Source organism: Myotis yumanensis, unplaced genomic scaffold (assembly GCF_028538775.1).
Source record: "Myotis yumanensis isolate MYYU_CA2020_CCGP unplaced genomic scaffold, mMyoYum1.0.hap1 SCAF_9, whole genome shotgun sequence".
Lineage (NCBI taxonomy): Eukaryota > Metazoa > Chordata > Mammalia > Chiroptera > Vespertilionidae > Myotis > Myotis yumanensis.
Window position 1 is genome coordinate 24,514,150 of NW_027223760.1, and position 13,693 is coordinate 24,527,842.

General features: G+C 39.8%; 1 protein-coding gene and 1 long non-coding RNA gene across 5 annotated transcripts in view; one reads left to right on the forward strand and one right to left on the reverse strand.

Moving 5' to 3' along the window:
- The window catches only part of MKLN1 (muskelin 1), a 323,342-nt gene that overhangs the window by 155,578 nt on the left and 154,071 nt on the right, over window positions 1-13,693 (forward strand). The window lies entirely within an intron of this gene.
- LOC139016206 (uncharacterized) lies at window positions 1,209-11,799 on the reverse strand. The gene is made up of 2 exons (XR_011472650.1): window positions 11,450-11,799; window positions 1,209-3,290 (listed from the first exon to the last, which is right to left on the reverse strand). It is a non-coding gene; the product is annotated as an uncharacterized lncRNA (long non-coding RNA).

Sequence of the window (13,693 nt, forward strand, 5' to 3'; positions counted from 1 at the left end):
TGGGTGCTCCCTCTCTGTCGCCTGGACAATAACCTGGCTCAGACAAGGTATGGGGCACTGGTGCTGAGGAAAAGGGCTGCTCTCAGCCTGAGAAACTCTATACAAGCTCAGCTTCCATGGGACCACTGGCTTCCTTTCTTGGGTAACATCCTACAGGACCGAAAGTCTAGGTGCAGAGCAGCTTGTGTGTGTTTCCCAGACAACTCTGGTAAACAGCTGGCACCAAAATCTGGGCTGCCTGGTGCCAAGACAGTCTGATTTTTCCATTCCCTGATAAGGCTCCTCTCATACTTGTTCCATACCAGAGACCAAAAGAGGGGCAAAGTTCCCTTTCCTGGAATACAAATCTTTCTGCAAGGCCAGCAGGTCAGCCAGGGACAATAAGAGGATGAGGTCTCTGTGCCCTCCCTTCTCTCAATGGCCTTGACATTGTAAGTTTCCTCTTCCCACAGTAAAGCCTAGTTTTTTAACCTGTATCATATGATGCAGAATTCAAATCAAACACTGGTGCATTAAAGTGGCAACTCCAGAGACTCTTCTTGCAAGACAGCTAATATTTAAAACACAGACAAAACTCAGAAACCAAAAAGGAAAACGCTGATAAATGCTTTCATGTAAAACGTTTAAAATTTTTAAATGGTAAAAGTGAATATAGTGACAACAAGAAAATACAGTAATATTGATGTTCTTGGTGAACGGAGGCGCAGAGATGAGTCGGACGACAGGATATGGAGAAGCAGAGGGCTACCGCTCGCTCAGGCGAATAGCCAAGATCCTCTGATCCCTCATGACTTTTATTGGGGGTGAGCACAGCAAATAACAATGGAGTACAGCAAGTGACAATGATTAACAATGGGGTACAGCAAGTGACAATGATTAATAAACATGCTTTAAGAAATCATCAAAGCTAAGTTATACATTACACTATTAATTTCCTATATTATATAAAGATTCTTTCCACCTGCAGCAGTGCACCCTCCCCTGAACTTTCTATGCCTTCATGGACTACTCATCACGTCAAGGAAAGTTCTGCCTCGGAACAATAAGTCTCGCGTGCAAGACTTTGTTCTGACGCGGCCTGCTTGCAGGCTCACGCCTTCTCATGGCAGAGCGTCCTCTTCTAGTTAACTTCTTTCCACTTTACCGCTACACAGTAAATACAGCAAAAGACAAATAGCACAGGAGAAAAAATTATTTGCAACTCAAGAGAAAATGTACATACTTCTTTATTATATCATCTTACAGTTTTATAAGGAAAAAATGAACAGAGAAATGGGCCAAGAATATGAACAAATACTACATAAAGAAAATAAAAAAGCCAAAAATTTACTTGAAAATCATTTAACTTCATTAGTGCTTAGAAAAGTGCAAATCACAGTAATGTGATACTATTATTACCCATCAGATTGACAAGTTGAAAGTCTGATAAAACTCAGGTCTGGCAGGGGCAAAAATAAACTTATACTGTTGATGAAAAGGTATATTGGAACAATTTAGGGGTTACAATTTGGGAACATCTAACCCAATCTTAAATGTACACATATTTTGACCTGGCAATTTTATTTCAAGGAATTTATCCTACAGATAGAGTCATACAAGTTCCCAATAACATATGTGTAAGGATATTCATGGAAACATTGTTTATAAAAATAATAATGGATATGATTGGAATGTTCATCAGTGGGGCAATGGTTAAATAAATTATGGCACATCCAGTGATTAAAAGATCTTGTAAGATCTGTATGTGCTGACATGGAAATATTTCTGAAATATTATTAAATGAATAAAGCAGGGAATAGGTGTTCAGGAAAAACTCACTCTTCCTCCTGTGTGTCTCTCCTTCACTCTCACATTACCACCACACTTTCAACACTTCTGACATCTAGCAATTCTCTGTGACACCATCTGGGTGTCCTATAATTTAATTAAAATTTGATATAAACTACCTGGAGATAGTGTTAGATCCCACAGGTTAAGGGCTCAGTCCTATGAAACTTCTCCACTTCAGATGCCAATCTCAAATAGTAAGTCCCCAGGTTACCCACAACTTCTGACTTGGCTACGAACGGAGGTTCCTGTGACCACCTTCCCCCCTTGGATTTGATTATTTGCTAGAACAGCTAACAGAACTCTGGGAAACAGAGTTATGTTTACCAGTTTATTGCATAATAACAACTTAAAGGATACAGATGAATAGCCAGATGGAGAGAAACATTGGGCAAGATCTAGGAGGGACCCTAGTGCAGGAGCTTTTGTCACTGTGATGCGGGGCTGCCTCACCCTCCAGTTAGGTGGATGTTCACCGCTCTGGAAGCTCTCTGGATCCCACACTATTGGGATTTTTATGGAGGCTTCACCACATCGGTGTGATCAGTTTTAACTCCATTTCTAGTCCTTGTCCTCTCCTTGGAAGATGAGGGGTGGGTCTGGAAATTCCAAGCTTCTCATCATAGCTTGGTCTGTTTGGGGACCAGCCCCCATCCAGGAGCCATTTAGGAGCCCACCTCATTAGAACAAAAGATACTCCAATCACCCAGGAAATTCAAAGGGGTTTAGGAACTCTGTGTTAGGAAGCGGAGACTAAATATTAGGACAAAAATATACTCCTAGTTCTCTTAACACTTAGGAATTTTTACAAGGGTTTTAGCTCTGTGCCAATGAGAGGCAGAGACCAATATAGTATTTTCTATTATCTCACAAGAGGACACTGTAAATGATATAATCTGCTTTGTGTAAAAATGGTATACACACTGAGTGGCCAGATTATTATGACCACCTGACATTTGTAGGCAAATTAGCTATAATTTTGCGCTAAAGTTGCTAGAGGGCCAGATCATTATAAACGTCTGAATAGCACAACATACCTAAGTATCGTTGCTGATCAAGTTCATCCTATCATGTTGATGGTGTATCCCAATGGAGATGGCTTCTTCCAGCAAGACAATGCGCCATGCCACGGTGCTCGTATTGTGCAGGAATGGTTTCAAGAACATGAGGGAGACTTTACCTTGCTTAGGTGGCCCCCACAATCACCAGACCTCAATCCAATTGAGCATTTGTGGGATGAAGTTAAAAGGGCCATCAGGCAGCTGGTTCCACAACCATCAAATCTCACAGAATTGGACAGTGCTGTTCATCAGGCATGGTGTCAGATTCCTCGCATCACCTTTCAACATCTCGTAGAGTCAATGCCAAGAAGAATCGCCGCAGTATTGAAGGCAAAAGGTGGCCCAACGAAGTACTGATGGGGTGGTCATAATAATCTGGCCACGCAGTGTATATTATATATGCTATGTGGAAAGAATACACTAGAAATAGTTAATGATGCTTACTTTCAGATAAAAGTGGGAAGGATATTTGCCTTTCCATTTTAAACATTTTTGATGTTTGACATTTTTATGTTGGTGTCTTACTTTCACAGTGAAAAAAATATAGTAAGTCCTTACTTAATATCATCAATAGGTTCTGCAACTTTGAGCAAAATGATGTAAAATGAAACCAATTTTACCATAGGCTAATTGATATAAATGAAAGTGAAGTTGCTAAGGCATTTCATCAACGTTATAATGCAAGGATTTTGAACAAGACAATGTTATTCAAGAAATGCTGTACCTAGATTGTGCCTTGAAACAATTTTCAAAATGTCAATCAGTGACCCTTCTAATACTTTTGTAGAAAATATTTTAATTACTGAAACAGGACAAGGATGTGTGTACGCAAATTGATTTCAGCTGGGGATGCAAATATGAAAATAATATTGAGCCACTGCAACTGGGTGTATGATTTTTAGAATTTAGGAAGACTGAATCAGACCAGTATGATTAAAGCAGTCTTGAGTCATTCACCCTTTTTAAATTGCTCAGACCAAGCCCTCAGCAAGACTCCTATTGGAAAGCCCAGCAAGGAAAAAACAATGTGATAGGAAATCTTCCTCCTCCTCCCTCTCTCCTGAGTTTCTTCAGGAACATCGAAGTTAAGATATAAACATGATTCAGAAGCACTGAGACATAAAGAAAATTTGCAAAGGTGCTTGGATGATTCTTGCTCTTTATAAATGCACCATATTCGTGTCTGGCTGATCCTTTTTTTTAAAAAAACACCCAAGGTACTAATCTTGAGAGGACAGCCTCTATCAGGGGAACAATTTCTGTTCCCAGTGAAGTGGCACATTCAGTTCCTGATGCAGGCTCACTTAATTCCTATTAGTCATTTCACAGCTGTATCTTGGGAAGAGAAAAATCTCAAATGCTTTAGGCTTTCACAAGTAAACTCAAAACAAGGCCTTCCCTCTTTTCGCACAGTACCTCTTTGTTTACAAATTTAAAGTCAATAAAACCTGTCTATCTTTGTGGATAATTCTCATAAATGTTTTAGTTTGTGTGCTGACCTATCTACCTGGTTTCCACGCTACTTGTACCTAGATTTATTGCCATAACAAAGCAGATGGGTGCTGGGTCACCTAGCCCAGTTTGTCATTGAATTGATGGTGCAATTTTTGTTTGGTGGTTTATGCTTCTGAGGTTGTTCCGGGACACTGCTTAAACACACAGGTCAACTACCAAGTGAGACACTGGCTCTGATCAAGGTTTGTTTGTTATTTCCTAGGTTGCGTAAGGACATTAGATGAATGCACAAATTTATTATTGTAGAGTTGCTATGAACACTGAAGATGTATATACAAGATTATTATTGTAGGTTAGCTTGCGACAACTGGCCCTGTTTTAGTTATTTCCTTAAGAAGACACTTCGAACAATTATTTAAATGCCTCCCCTCTGCAATTACAATAATAATCAGGATGATGACTTTGCAACCGAATATGCAATTCAGGGTGCATACACTCAATTGCTGTTTTTAGTTTCTCTTTTACATTGATATCAGCTGCTGTTGTTGGGATTATTGAAGAACAGAGGAACTTTTTTCTATTGAGGGTCACTGAACTACTTGGAAAAAAGTAATCTAGGGCCAATACAGGAAGTTATCAAAATAATTAGTATTTAAGAAGTGCTAACTATGACAAAGAGAGAGAAATATAGCACTTTTTCTCCTTGGAGAGAGAAATATAGCACTTTCAGAACTCATCTGTTTTTAAAATTAACAACAAAATAACTTATTTAATATGATAAATATCTGACAATGGTTTTGTTCTACAGTATAGTTAATTGAGGAGCTGTAAGTGTGAAAGATAATGAAATATAAAGGAAACAATGTATGTTGTGAGTAGGGGAAGAGAATAGAGTGAAAAAATGGATTCAGATGCAGAAGCTATGAGGCAGAGGGTAATAAAAGATAAACAAGGGGTAACAGTGACACCCTCTTACCCCTGGGAGAGCAGGGGAAGGAGACAGGCAGAGAGGAAGGGGAAGAGAAAAATGGGTAAAGAAGGAGGAGAGGGAAAAGACTGAATAGGGTGGGGATTTAAAAAAATACATTTATGTTTGTTTTAAAGATGAATGTGGGATTTCTAAAGCATGGCATTTATACCACCCTCACTTGTTTACAATTCTCTTTGACAAACTGATTAACTAACCACTGTTGATAGCTCTTTAAGTACTGGAATAATAGTAAACGTAGACTTAGTGAATAAGGTGGTAAAGTTGAAGTGGAAACCTTACAAAGTGGAGGTCCAAACTAGCACCATCGGCGTATCTGGTTTCTCCATGCAGATATTCAGGAGAAATTCCAAAGGAAGCAGGAGAGCTCAGGTGTCAGTTACCAGCTGACCGCCTTCCTGCCCGTCAGTTACCAGGCTTTTGGCCTGTCACTGTCCTAAGACATAAAGGGAAAAGTTCTCAACCTTGGCTGCACATATACATCTTTTCATGAACTTAACATTAATATATCGATGCCTAGGTCCCACACCTAATATGTAATTGATTTGGGACGTGGTATGGGGATTTAAAAAAGTTTCCCATGTGTTTCCAATATGCAGCCAAGCATGAGAGCCACTGCTTAGCCAGTGGTTCTCAACCTTCCTAATGCCGCGACCCTTGAATACAGTTCCTCATGTTGTGGTGACCCCCAACCATAAAATTATTTTCGTTGCTACTTCATAACTGTAATTTTGCTACTGTTATGAATCGTAATATAAATATCTGATATGCAGGATGTAATTTCATTGTTACAAATTGAACATAATTAAAGCATAGTGATTAATCACAAAAACAATATGTAATTATATATGTGTTTTCCGATGGTCTTGACCCCCAAAGGGGTCGAGACCCACAGGTTGAGAACTGCTGGCTTAGACGCTTCTCTCTGAATGTGCTCACCAGAATCCCATTGCAATGCTGGGTTTGGGGCTATGCGAGCAAATTTAAAGACTTACGTTAAACTGGATAAAGTTAAGTCAAAGGCCAAAGGTTCTCAACCCTTGTGCTATATATTTAGTAAATGGCATGGCTGAAAAGCGGCTGTAAAGGTAGGGGGAGGGGATCATTTTGAGCTTATTTGGAAATATACAGGAGGAAATAAAAATTATCGATATGATAAGAAAGGTCTCTATGAAGATTTGCATTTGAGAAATGATTTGACCTGATTCCAACATATGAGGGCATCTTGCATCTCTTAGAAGAAAAACTTCAGTTGACCTCCTCAGACTGATCTGAGATGTGGGGGAACCAGATGGTTTGCTTCTCTTCTGCTTGTTTGTGGTCCCACTGGACATCCCTGTGTTGCTTTATTCTCTGACCTGCTCTCCAAATTGGATATGGCTCTCTTTTCTAGTGTGGAGCCAGCCTAAAATTTGCTATCACCATGCTCTCCTATTTCTGTCATCCCTCAGTTCCTTCTGTTTCAGGAACACTGAAACCTGTAACACCTGTGCTAATATTCTCAGGAGGAAAAGGCAGAGGAGGAAGCTGTCCCCTCTCAGCCCATGCCTGGTAACAGACACATATTTCCATTTATAGTGGCCTTCTGTGACCAAAGCTTCCTGACCCAGGATGGGATTCTAATATGATGACTTTCATGGAAAATAGGAAGAGGGTTGCCTTGACAGACCCACAGGGGCCAATAGGACAATGAAATTATCTTTACACGATTCCGTTATGTTCTGGGGATAGCTTTAATTGGGAAATATATTTGGCCTAACATTAATATATCGATGTTAGGGGGATAGCTTTAATTGGGAAATATATTTGGCCTGTGGTCTTTATGAAAATAATGCTACCACCACTATGACCGCTATCATTTCTTCATATTTTATATGCTAATCCTTTCTGAGTTCTTTATTTTAGCCCATTTAATAATCTGACTACTTGACTGTGAGCTCCTTAATAGTTAGGTGTATCCCCAGCACCTGACACATAGTAGGTGCTCAATAAGTGATTACTGAATGAATAGATAAACGTTTAAGCAGTCCAGTGAAGGTGATAGCGCCAAGATGAAGTGGGGTGGGATGGGATGGAGGAATGAGAGGAGCTAGTTCTGTGTCCTCCTTCACAAAAGACCAGGTGATGGGACAAAAAGCACTGACAGATCCTGACTTAAGAATCCTCTTAACCTCAAACATTTCTTTACCCAGAGGGCTGGATAATTTTTTTCTGAGCCAATTTCACTTTTCCCAAAAGACCTTTTAGTTCTAAATACATTAGGAATCAGTGTTAATTGCTTTTTGGAATATTATTTTGTCAGATTCATTTAGATGTGGTAACTTGCAAAGTAACTCCCAGCAGTAGACAGTTCATCCATAGCCGTGTGGTGTTCAGACATTTCCTGGGAGTCCTGCCCACCTCCTAGGCAGCTGGCAGGGTTCACCAAACCAGGATATGTGCTCACCTGGGATTAACTTGGAACCAGTAGTTCTTTGTTGCGTGTGGGATTTTTTCAATTCTGAAAGGGTGAAGGCCCAACCTTACTTAATCCAGAAAAATGAAAGTTCAGTAACTCATAATTTAAGAATTAGCAGGCACTTAAAGATCACCTAGTCCACCTAGGTGGTTGAGGAAATTGCAGATTCAATGACAAGGTCAGTTGTCTGGTAGCTGGGTGGCTAGGTCTAGAATCTGTATTCTTGGTGCAGCACCGAAGTGGGAGCTGGGGTCCTCTGGATTTATGCCCGTGTGGATGGAAGTGTTCAAGTTACAGTTTCTTTTTGAAGCTCTTTTCCTTGGCCAAAGATGTCTGGTCCACCTTCACACATGCTTCAAGGTCACGCCTCAGACCAAAGTGTTTATAAAAACTAGGCACTTAGGAGAGGAATTGTTGCCAGTTCCTGTGCCCCGGCTCCAATCAACCTCAGCAAACGAAAGGAGGGATTTAGTGGTTGCTGGAACCAGGAATTTCTAGGTTTGGATGCCAATAGGCAAAAGGAATTCTGTCTGATTTCTCTAGCAGGCTGTGGCTGCTGCTGCTGCCACCTCCTGGGAGAAGTGGACCCAAGCTTCACACTTGAGCTAGTCTCAATGTTCACCTAAGACCTGTGCAAAGGCCCCGGTGGGGCTGAAGTTCCTTTGTCTTAGAAAATAAAGGGGAATATCCCTTCAAATGAAACTTTGGCACTTGCTTTTCATCTGCTCCTTTTGGTAGTGCTGTGCTCAAAGAAATGATTTCAAACAACAATAACAAAGTTGAAATGAGTTAATATAGAAATCATGAGAGAACAGAAGATTGAGAAGGAACAGTTAGCTTTAGGAATACAATAGATTGTTTCTCTTGGTCTTCTGAATCCTGAATGCTGGGGTGATGTTAGGAATGCATACATTTGAAAATTGTATAATAAAGAGGGCACACATGAGTTTGGTGAATCTTAACCTCCAAGAAACTGAGTTTATTTGCAAGACTGTTGTGAAGATTATGCAAATAATGCAGGTAAATTCCTGGCATGCAAGAAATGTCCAATGGGAATTATACTGGGGAAAATTCACTCTTGTAATTCCCAAGGTGATGTTCTTCATTTACTGACCAAAAAATAGATTGAATAAAATAATTCTTTTAGTCTTGACCCCTAAGCAAATTCCTTTTATTTAAAAAAACATAATAATAAATTAGTGCTTATGGACTGAATGTTTGTGTTTCCCTAAATTTCATATGCTGAAGCCCCAATCCCCTATGTGATGTTATTTGGAAATGGAGCCTTTGGGAAGTAATTAGGTTGAGATGAGGTCATGGGGGTGGAGCCTAATGATGGCATTAGAGACCTTACACTGGGTGCATGCTAGAAAAAGTCAATATTGCTGTGAAGGAATCCCTAAAGGTGATTCTGGAGAAAGCTCAGAGAGAGAGAAGAGGTGAGCTGGAGAGAAAGCTTCTATCTTCTTAGAGAATACATAAATAATTATGTACAGAATGTTGATAGAAATGTGGACATTCTTGTCTTACACAGAGATGAGGAGCATGGTATTGGAAACTGGAGGAAAGGTGATCCTTGTTATAAAGTGGCAAAGAACTTGGATGAACTGTGTTTGTGTTCTAGTGTTTTGTGGAGGGTAGAACTTACAAGTGATGAAACTGGACATCAAGCAGAGGCAATTTCTATGCAAAGTGTTGAAGAAGTAGCTTGGTTCTATTTGACTGCTTATAGTAAAATGCAAAAAGAGAGAAATAAATTGAGAATGAAACTGTTAGGAGAAAGGAATCAGAACTTAAAGATACAGAAATTTCTCAGCTTGTCCATATTACAAAAAAATGAAAAAGCAGTGTTTGGAAAAGAACCCCATGTGTGTGGTTAACTGATCACTTGATAAGGAGATCAGTGTGGATGTGAACCACAGACCTAACCACCTCCCCAGCAGGAATTCCTAGTTTGAACTGAAGGGGATGGAATGAAGAAAGACTGTTGGACTTCTTGAATTTTACAGGACCTGGTTAGAGCAAAGCTATTCTTCAAGACTAGGGAAGGATGACCCTGAGGACAATTCAAAGATCTGGGCTGCCTCCATGGTTTCAAAAGGGCATCACAACAGTCAGTCCTCACCCAAAGCCTTGACCACCACCAGGTAGAGTGCTGGCCTGGTAGAGCTGCAGGGCAGGGGTTGGGGGAGGTCTTCAGAAAGTGGGGGAGGGATGGGGGAAAGAAGGTGTCCAGAAGGCAGAGCATCAAGAGAAAGGGGTTTATTCTCAAGCCTTGAGATCTCATGGAGTTTGCCTTGAGAGGTTTCAGGCATGCTTGGGACTAAACATGCTTCTGTCCTTCCTTCCACCTGTTGGAATGGGGATGTCTATCCTTTGTAGGTTTGGCTTCACAGGCTCATAGCTGGAAAGGAATTTTGCTTCAGGGTGAGTCTCACCCATATCTGATTTGGATGACAGGTAAGACTTTAGACTTTATAGACTTTAGAGTTGATGCTATTGGGGTTGCTGGGATGGAATTTTGTATGTAAGAACATCCATTTTAGGGGCCAGGGGCAGAAGCAAGAAGGTGGCTGTTTGCAAATCAGGAAGAAGGCTCTCACCAGATACTGAATAAACTGGCACCTTATCTTGCACTTCCCAGCCTTCAGAAGTGTGAGAAATGTTTGTTGTTTAAGCCATCCAGTCTATCATATTTTTGTTGTAACAACCTCAACTGACTAACACAATTAGTGAGAAAGAATTCAGGAGGGACTAAGAGATTCAATTCAGGAAATATTTCTTGAGAATCTACTATGTGCTAGTTACAGAGGATTTAAAGAATAACATAGGTGTAGAGCTAAACATTTCCCATTAATTAGGAAAAAAAGTGATTTCGAATTAGACACTTGGGTTCTAGATTCAGATCTGTAAACAGACCAGTTGTATAAGTGAATTTAGGCATAATGTCTAACATATTTTGGTATCAGTCTCTTCATTTGTTACATAATAACATTGTTAAAAAAAATTCTTCCATTTACAGCACAGCTTGCCTAGGAGATAAGACATTGACTACTGTATTGTGCTTCAACTCTCCAAACCAGCTAAAGTTGTTAAAGAAACCATGAACTTTGAACAACCCTAGTAAGTTAAAGTAAGACCCTTACAGGATCTATGTGAAGATCTCCCCCTATCCAGCCTATGAAGTATGGGCATTGTTTTAACTAGTCATGTACAGAGCTGTGGGTTTATTCCAGCCTATTTGGAGTATTTGTTTTAATCTTTAATTCCCATAACAACCATGAAACCCATTACTAACAATTAAAAACACCTTCTTTTCCCTTTCAGTCAATTAGTATATTCCTTTGCCTAGAAACAAATAAAATCAGCTGTATATGTTTTGCTTTTAAACTCTGGTGATCTTCATTATGTGACGATATCTTGTATTTGAATAGTACTTTACAGTTTACTAAGTCTCTTTTCACTTAGAAGAATCGGATGAAATAAAAAAGTATGGGTTTTTGAACCAAAGAGATTCTGACTTGTCACTGACTAGCTTATATTTCTTCGGAATGAGTTATTTTATCAGTTAGGGTCCTAGCTAGAAACAGATGGCATTCTGCAATTGGGCAATTTGAGAAGTTTAATAAAGGGACTATTGATAAAGATGTGAGAACATACCGGGAAATCACAGGGAGCAAAACGTAGGTCGTTACTGGAACCCAGAACCAGAGAGAACTGTGGAGAGGCCACTTGGGAGGAGGGCTTGTTACTTCTGGTTGTAAAGGACAGTCAGCTCTGAGTCTTACAGGCAGGGAGTCAGGGGAACAAATACCCAGTCTCACTTTCTTCCCTCCTGCACATCTGGTGCGGTGGAAAACAGAAGACAAATAATTATTTGACATTTCTGAGTCTCATTTTTTTTCATTTTTGAAAGGGGGAATAATAATATTTATCTCTCAGGGTTCTGTGAGAATTAAATGAGAGCTTATATCATAGCAGACAAGCACTTTTCCTTCATCTGATCTTCAAAACTCCTTGTGAAATAGAAAAGATACATTTTATTAAATTCACTTTATAGTGGTGGAAAATGAGACTCAGAGAAATTGTGACTTTTCCACAGTCTCATAGCTAGAAAAGTAGCAGAACTGGGACTGAAACTGAGATTTTCAACATATACCCTAGGTTTCTTTCCCTAGACTATTCTTGTATTTGTGCATCCCCTTCTGCAGAAGGCTGCCACGGATGGTTTCTTCTATCTAGAGCTGCTATACCTGGAACTATGGTAACCATGCTACTCAGAGAAAAATTTACTCACCTTGTGCCAAAGCCAAAAGAAAAAAAGCAACTCTTGATTGGTTAGATATGAAGAAGGCCAAATGCCTACGTGGTGGTTTGATATAAGACTCTGACCGATACAGGTCATTGGATCCACAATGGATCCTTGGCAATTCCACTTGGCTATCTATTAGGCATCCCACTGAAGCTAGAATTCTTTATTCCTTCAACCTAAAACTGTTTCATCCCCAAATTTTCCCTTCTCAATAAAAGCATCAATATCTACATAGTGGTGCAAACCCCAAACCCAGGAGTTACCCTTAGTTCTTTCCTTTTCTTCCTGCCTTACTCATTAGCAAGTCTAATGGGCTTTACTTCCAAAATATGTCAACCATTTCTATCTTCTCTGCTAGTCCAAGACACTGTCATTTCTTGCCTGGTTACTATAATAACCTCCTGTAATTCTTCTTTACTTCAAACTATCTTGCCTCTCCAACTTAAAAAAAAATTTTTTTTTTCAGGGTGATCTTTACAAAATGTAAAGTGAATTTTGCTACTCCTTGGCTTGAATCCTTACGCAGGTCTCCCCTTTGCATTTCCATGTCATGACTTCTTACCAAGACTTATTTGTTCTGACTGCACTCTCCCCTCCATCACTTTGCTCCAGCCACACTTTCTCTTCTTTGAACACACCAAGCACTTTCCTGCTGTAGGCCCATTGCACTTGCTTATTCTCTCTGCCTAGAATGTTTCCTATCCAGCTTCTGCATGGCTGGCACTTTCTCATTATACAGGTATTAGCTCAAATACTACCTTCTTAGAGAAGCTTTCCTTTACCGTCCAATCTAAATATTACTCCAGTGTAGTTAGTGTCTTCTTGGCATCTAAATACACACACTAAAATTATCTAGGTGACTTACTATATGTTGCCCTACCAGAATGTAAGCTCCATGAAAGCAGTGTCCTTGTCTGGCTTGTTTGTATATCCTGACTCCTTAGCATCTAGAACAGAGCCTGGCACATCACAGCCTTTCAATAAATCTTTTTTTGCAGGTGACAAACCAAATATGATCAGTTACTCTCTCCAGGAAGTATTTACTATGAGGACCATACTGAGATTACAAGATGAGTAAAGATGATTGCTTTTAGCACAACCCATTCATTCCTCAAGAAATATGGTTAAACATCTATTATGTGCTAGACACTCTAACAGGACTGAGGATACAATTGTGAACATGATATGCATGATCCCTACCTTTATGAGAATTACAGTTTAGGGAGAGAGAAAATGAGAAATAAAGAGATTAAAATATATTGTAATGCTTGCAAATATAAGGAGGGAAACTCAGGGTGCCAAGGAAAATGTAGAAAATGGCACATAATCCCAAAATAAGTGATGAGGAATGATTTTCCAGAATGGAATAGGCTGAAAAGGAGCAGGAGTTAGACAGGGGAAGAATGGGGTAAGGTACTCCTGGCTTGGCTTAGACCAGTGGTTCTCAACCTTGGCTGCACATTAGCATCCCCTGGGAATCTTTTTAAAATCCTGATTTCTGGGCCTCATCCTCCGGAATTTCTGTTTCTTTGTTACTAATGTTGTGGCCTCACTCCATAATCAGGATTTTAAAAAGATTCCCAGGTGATGCT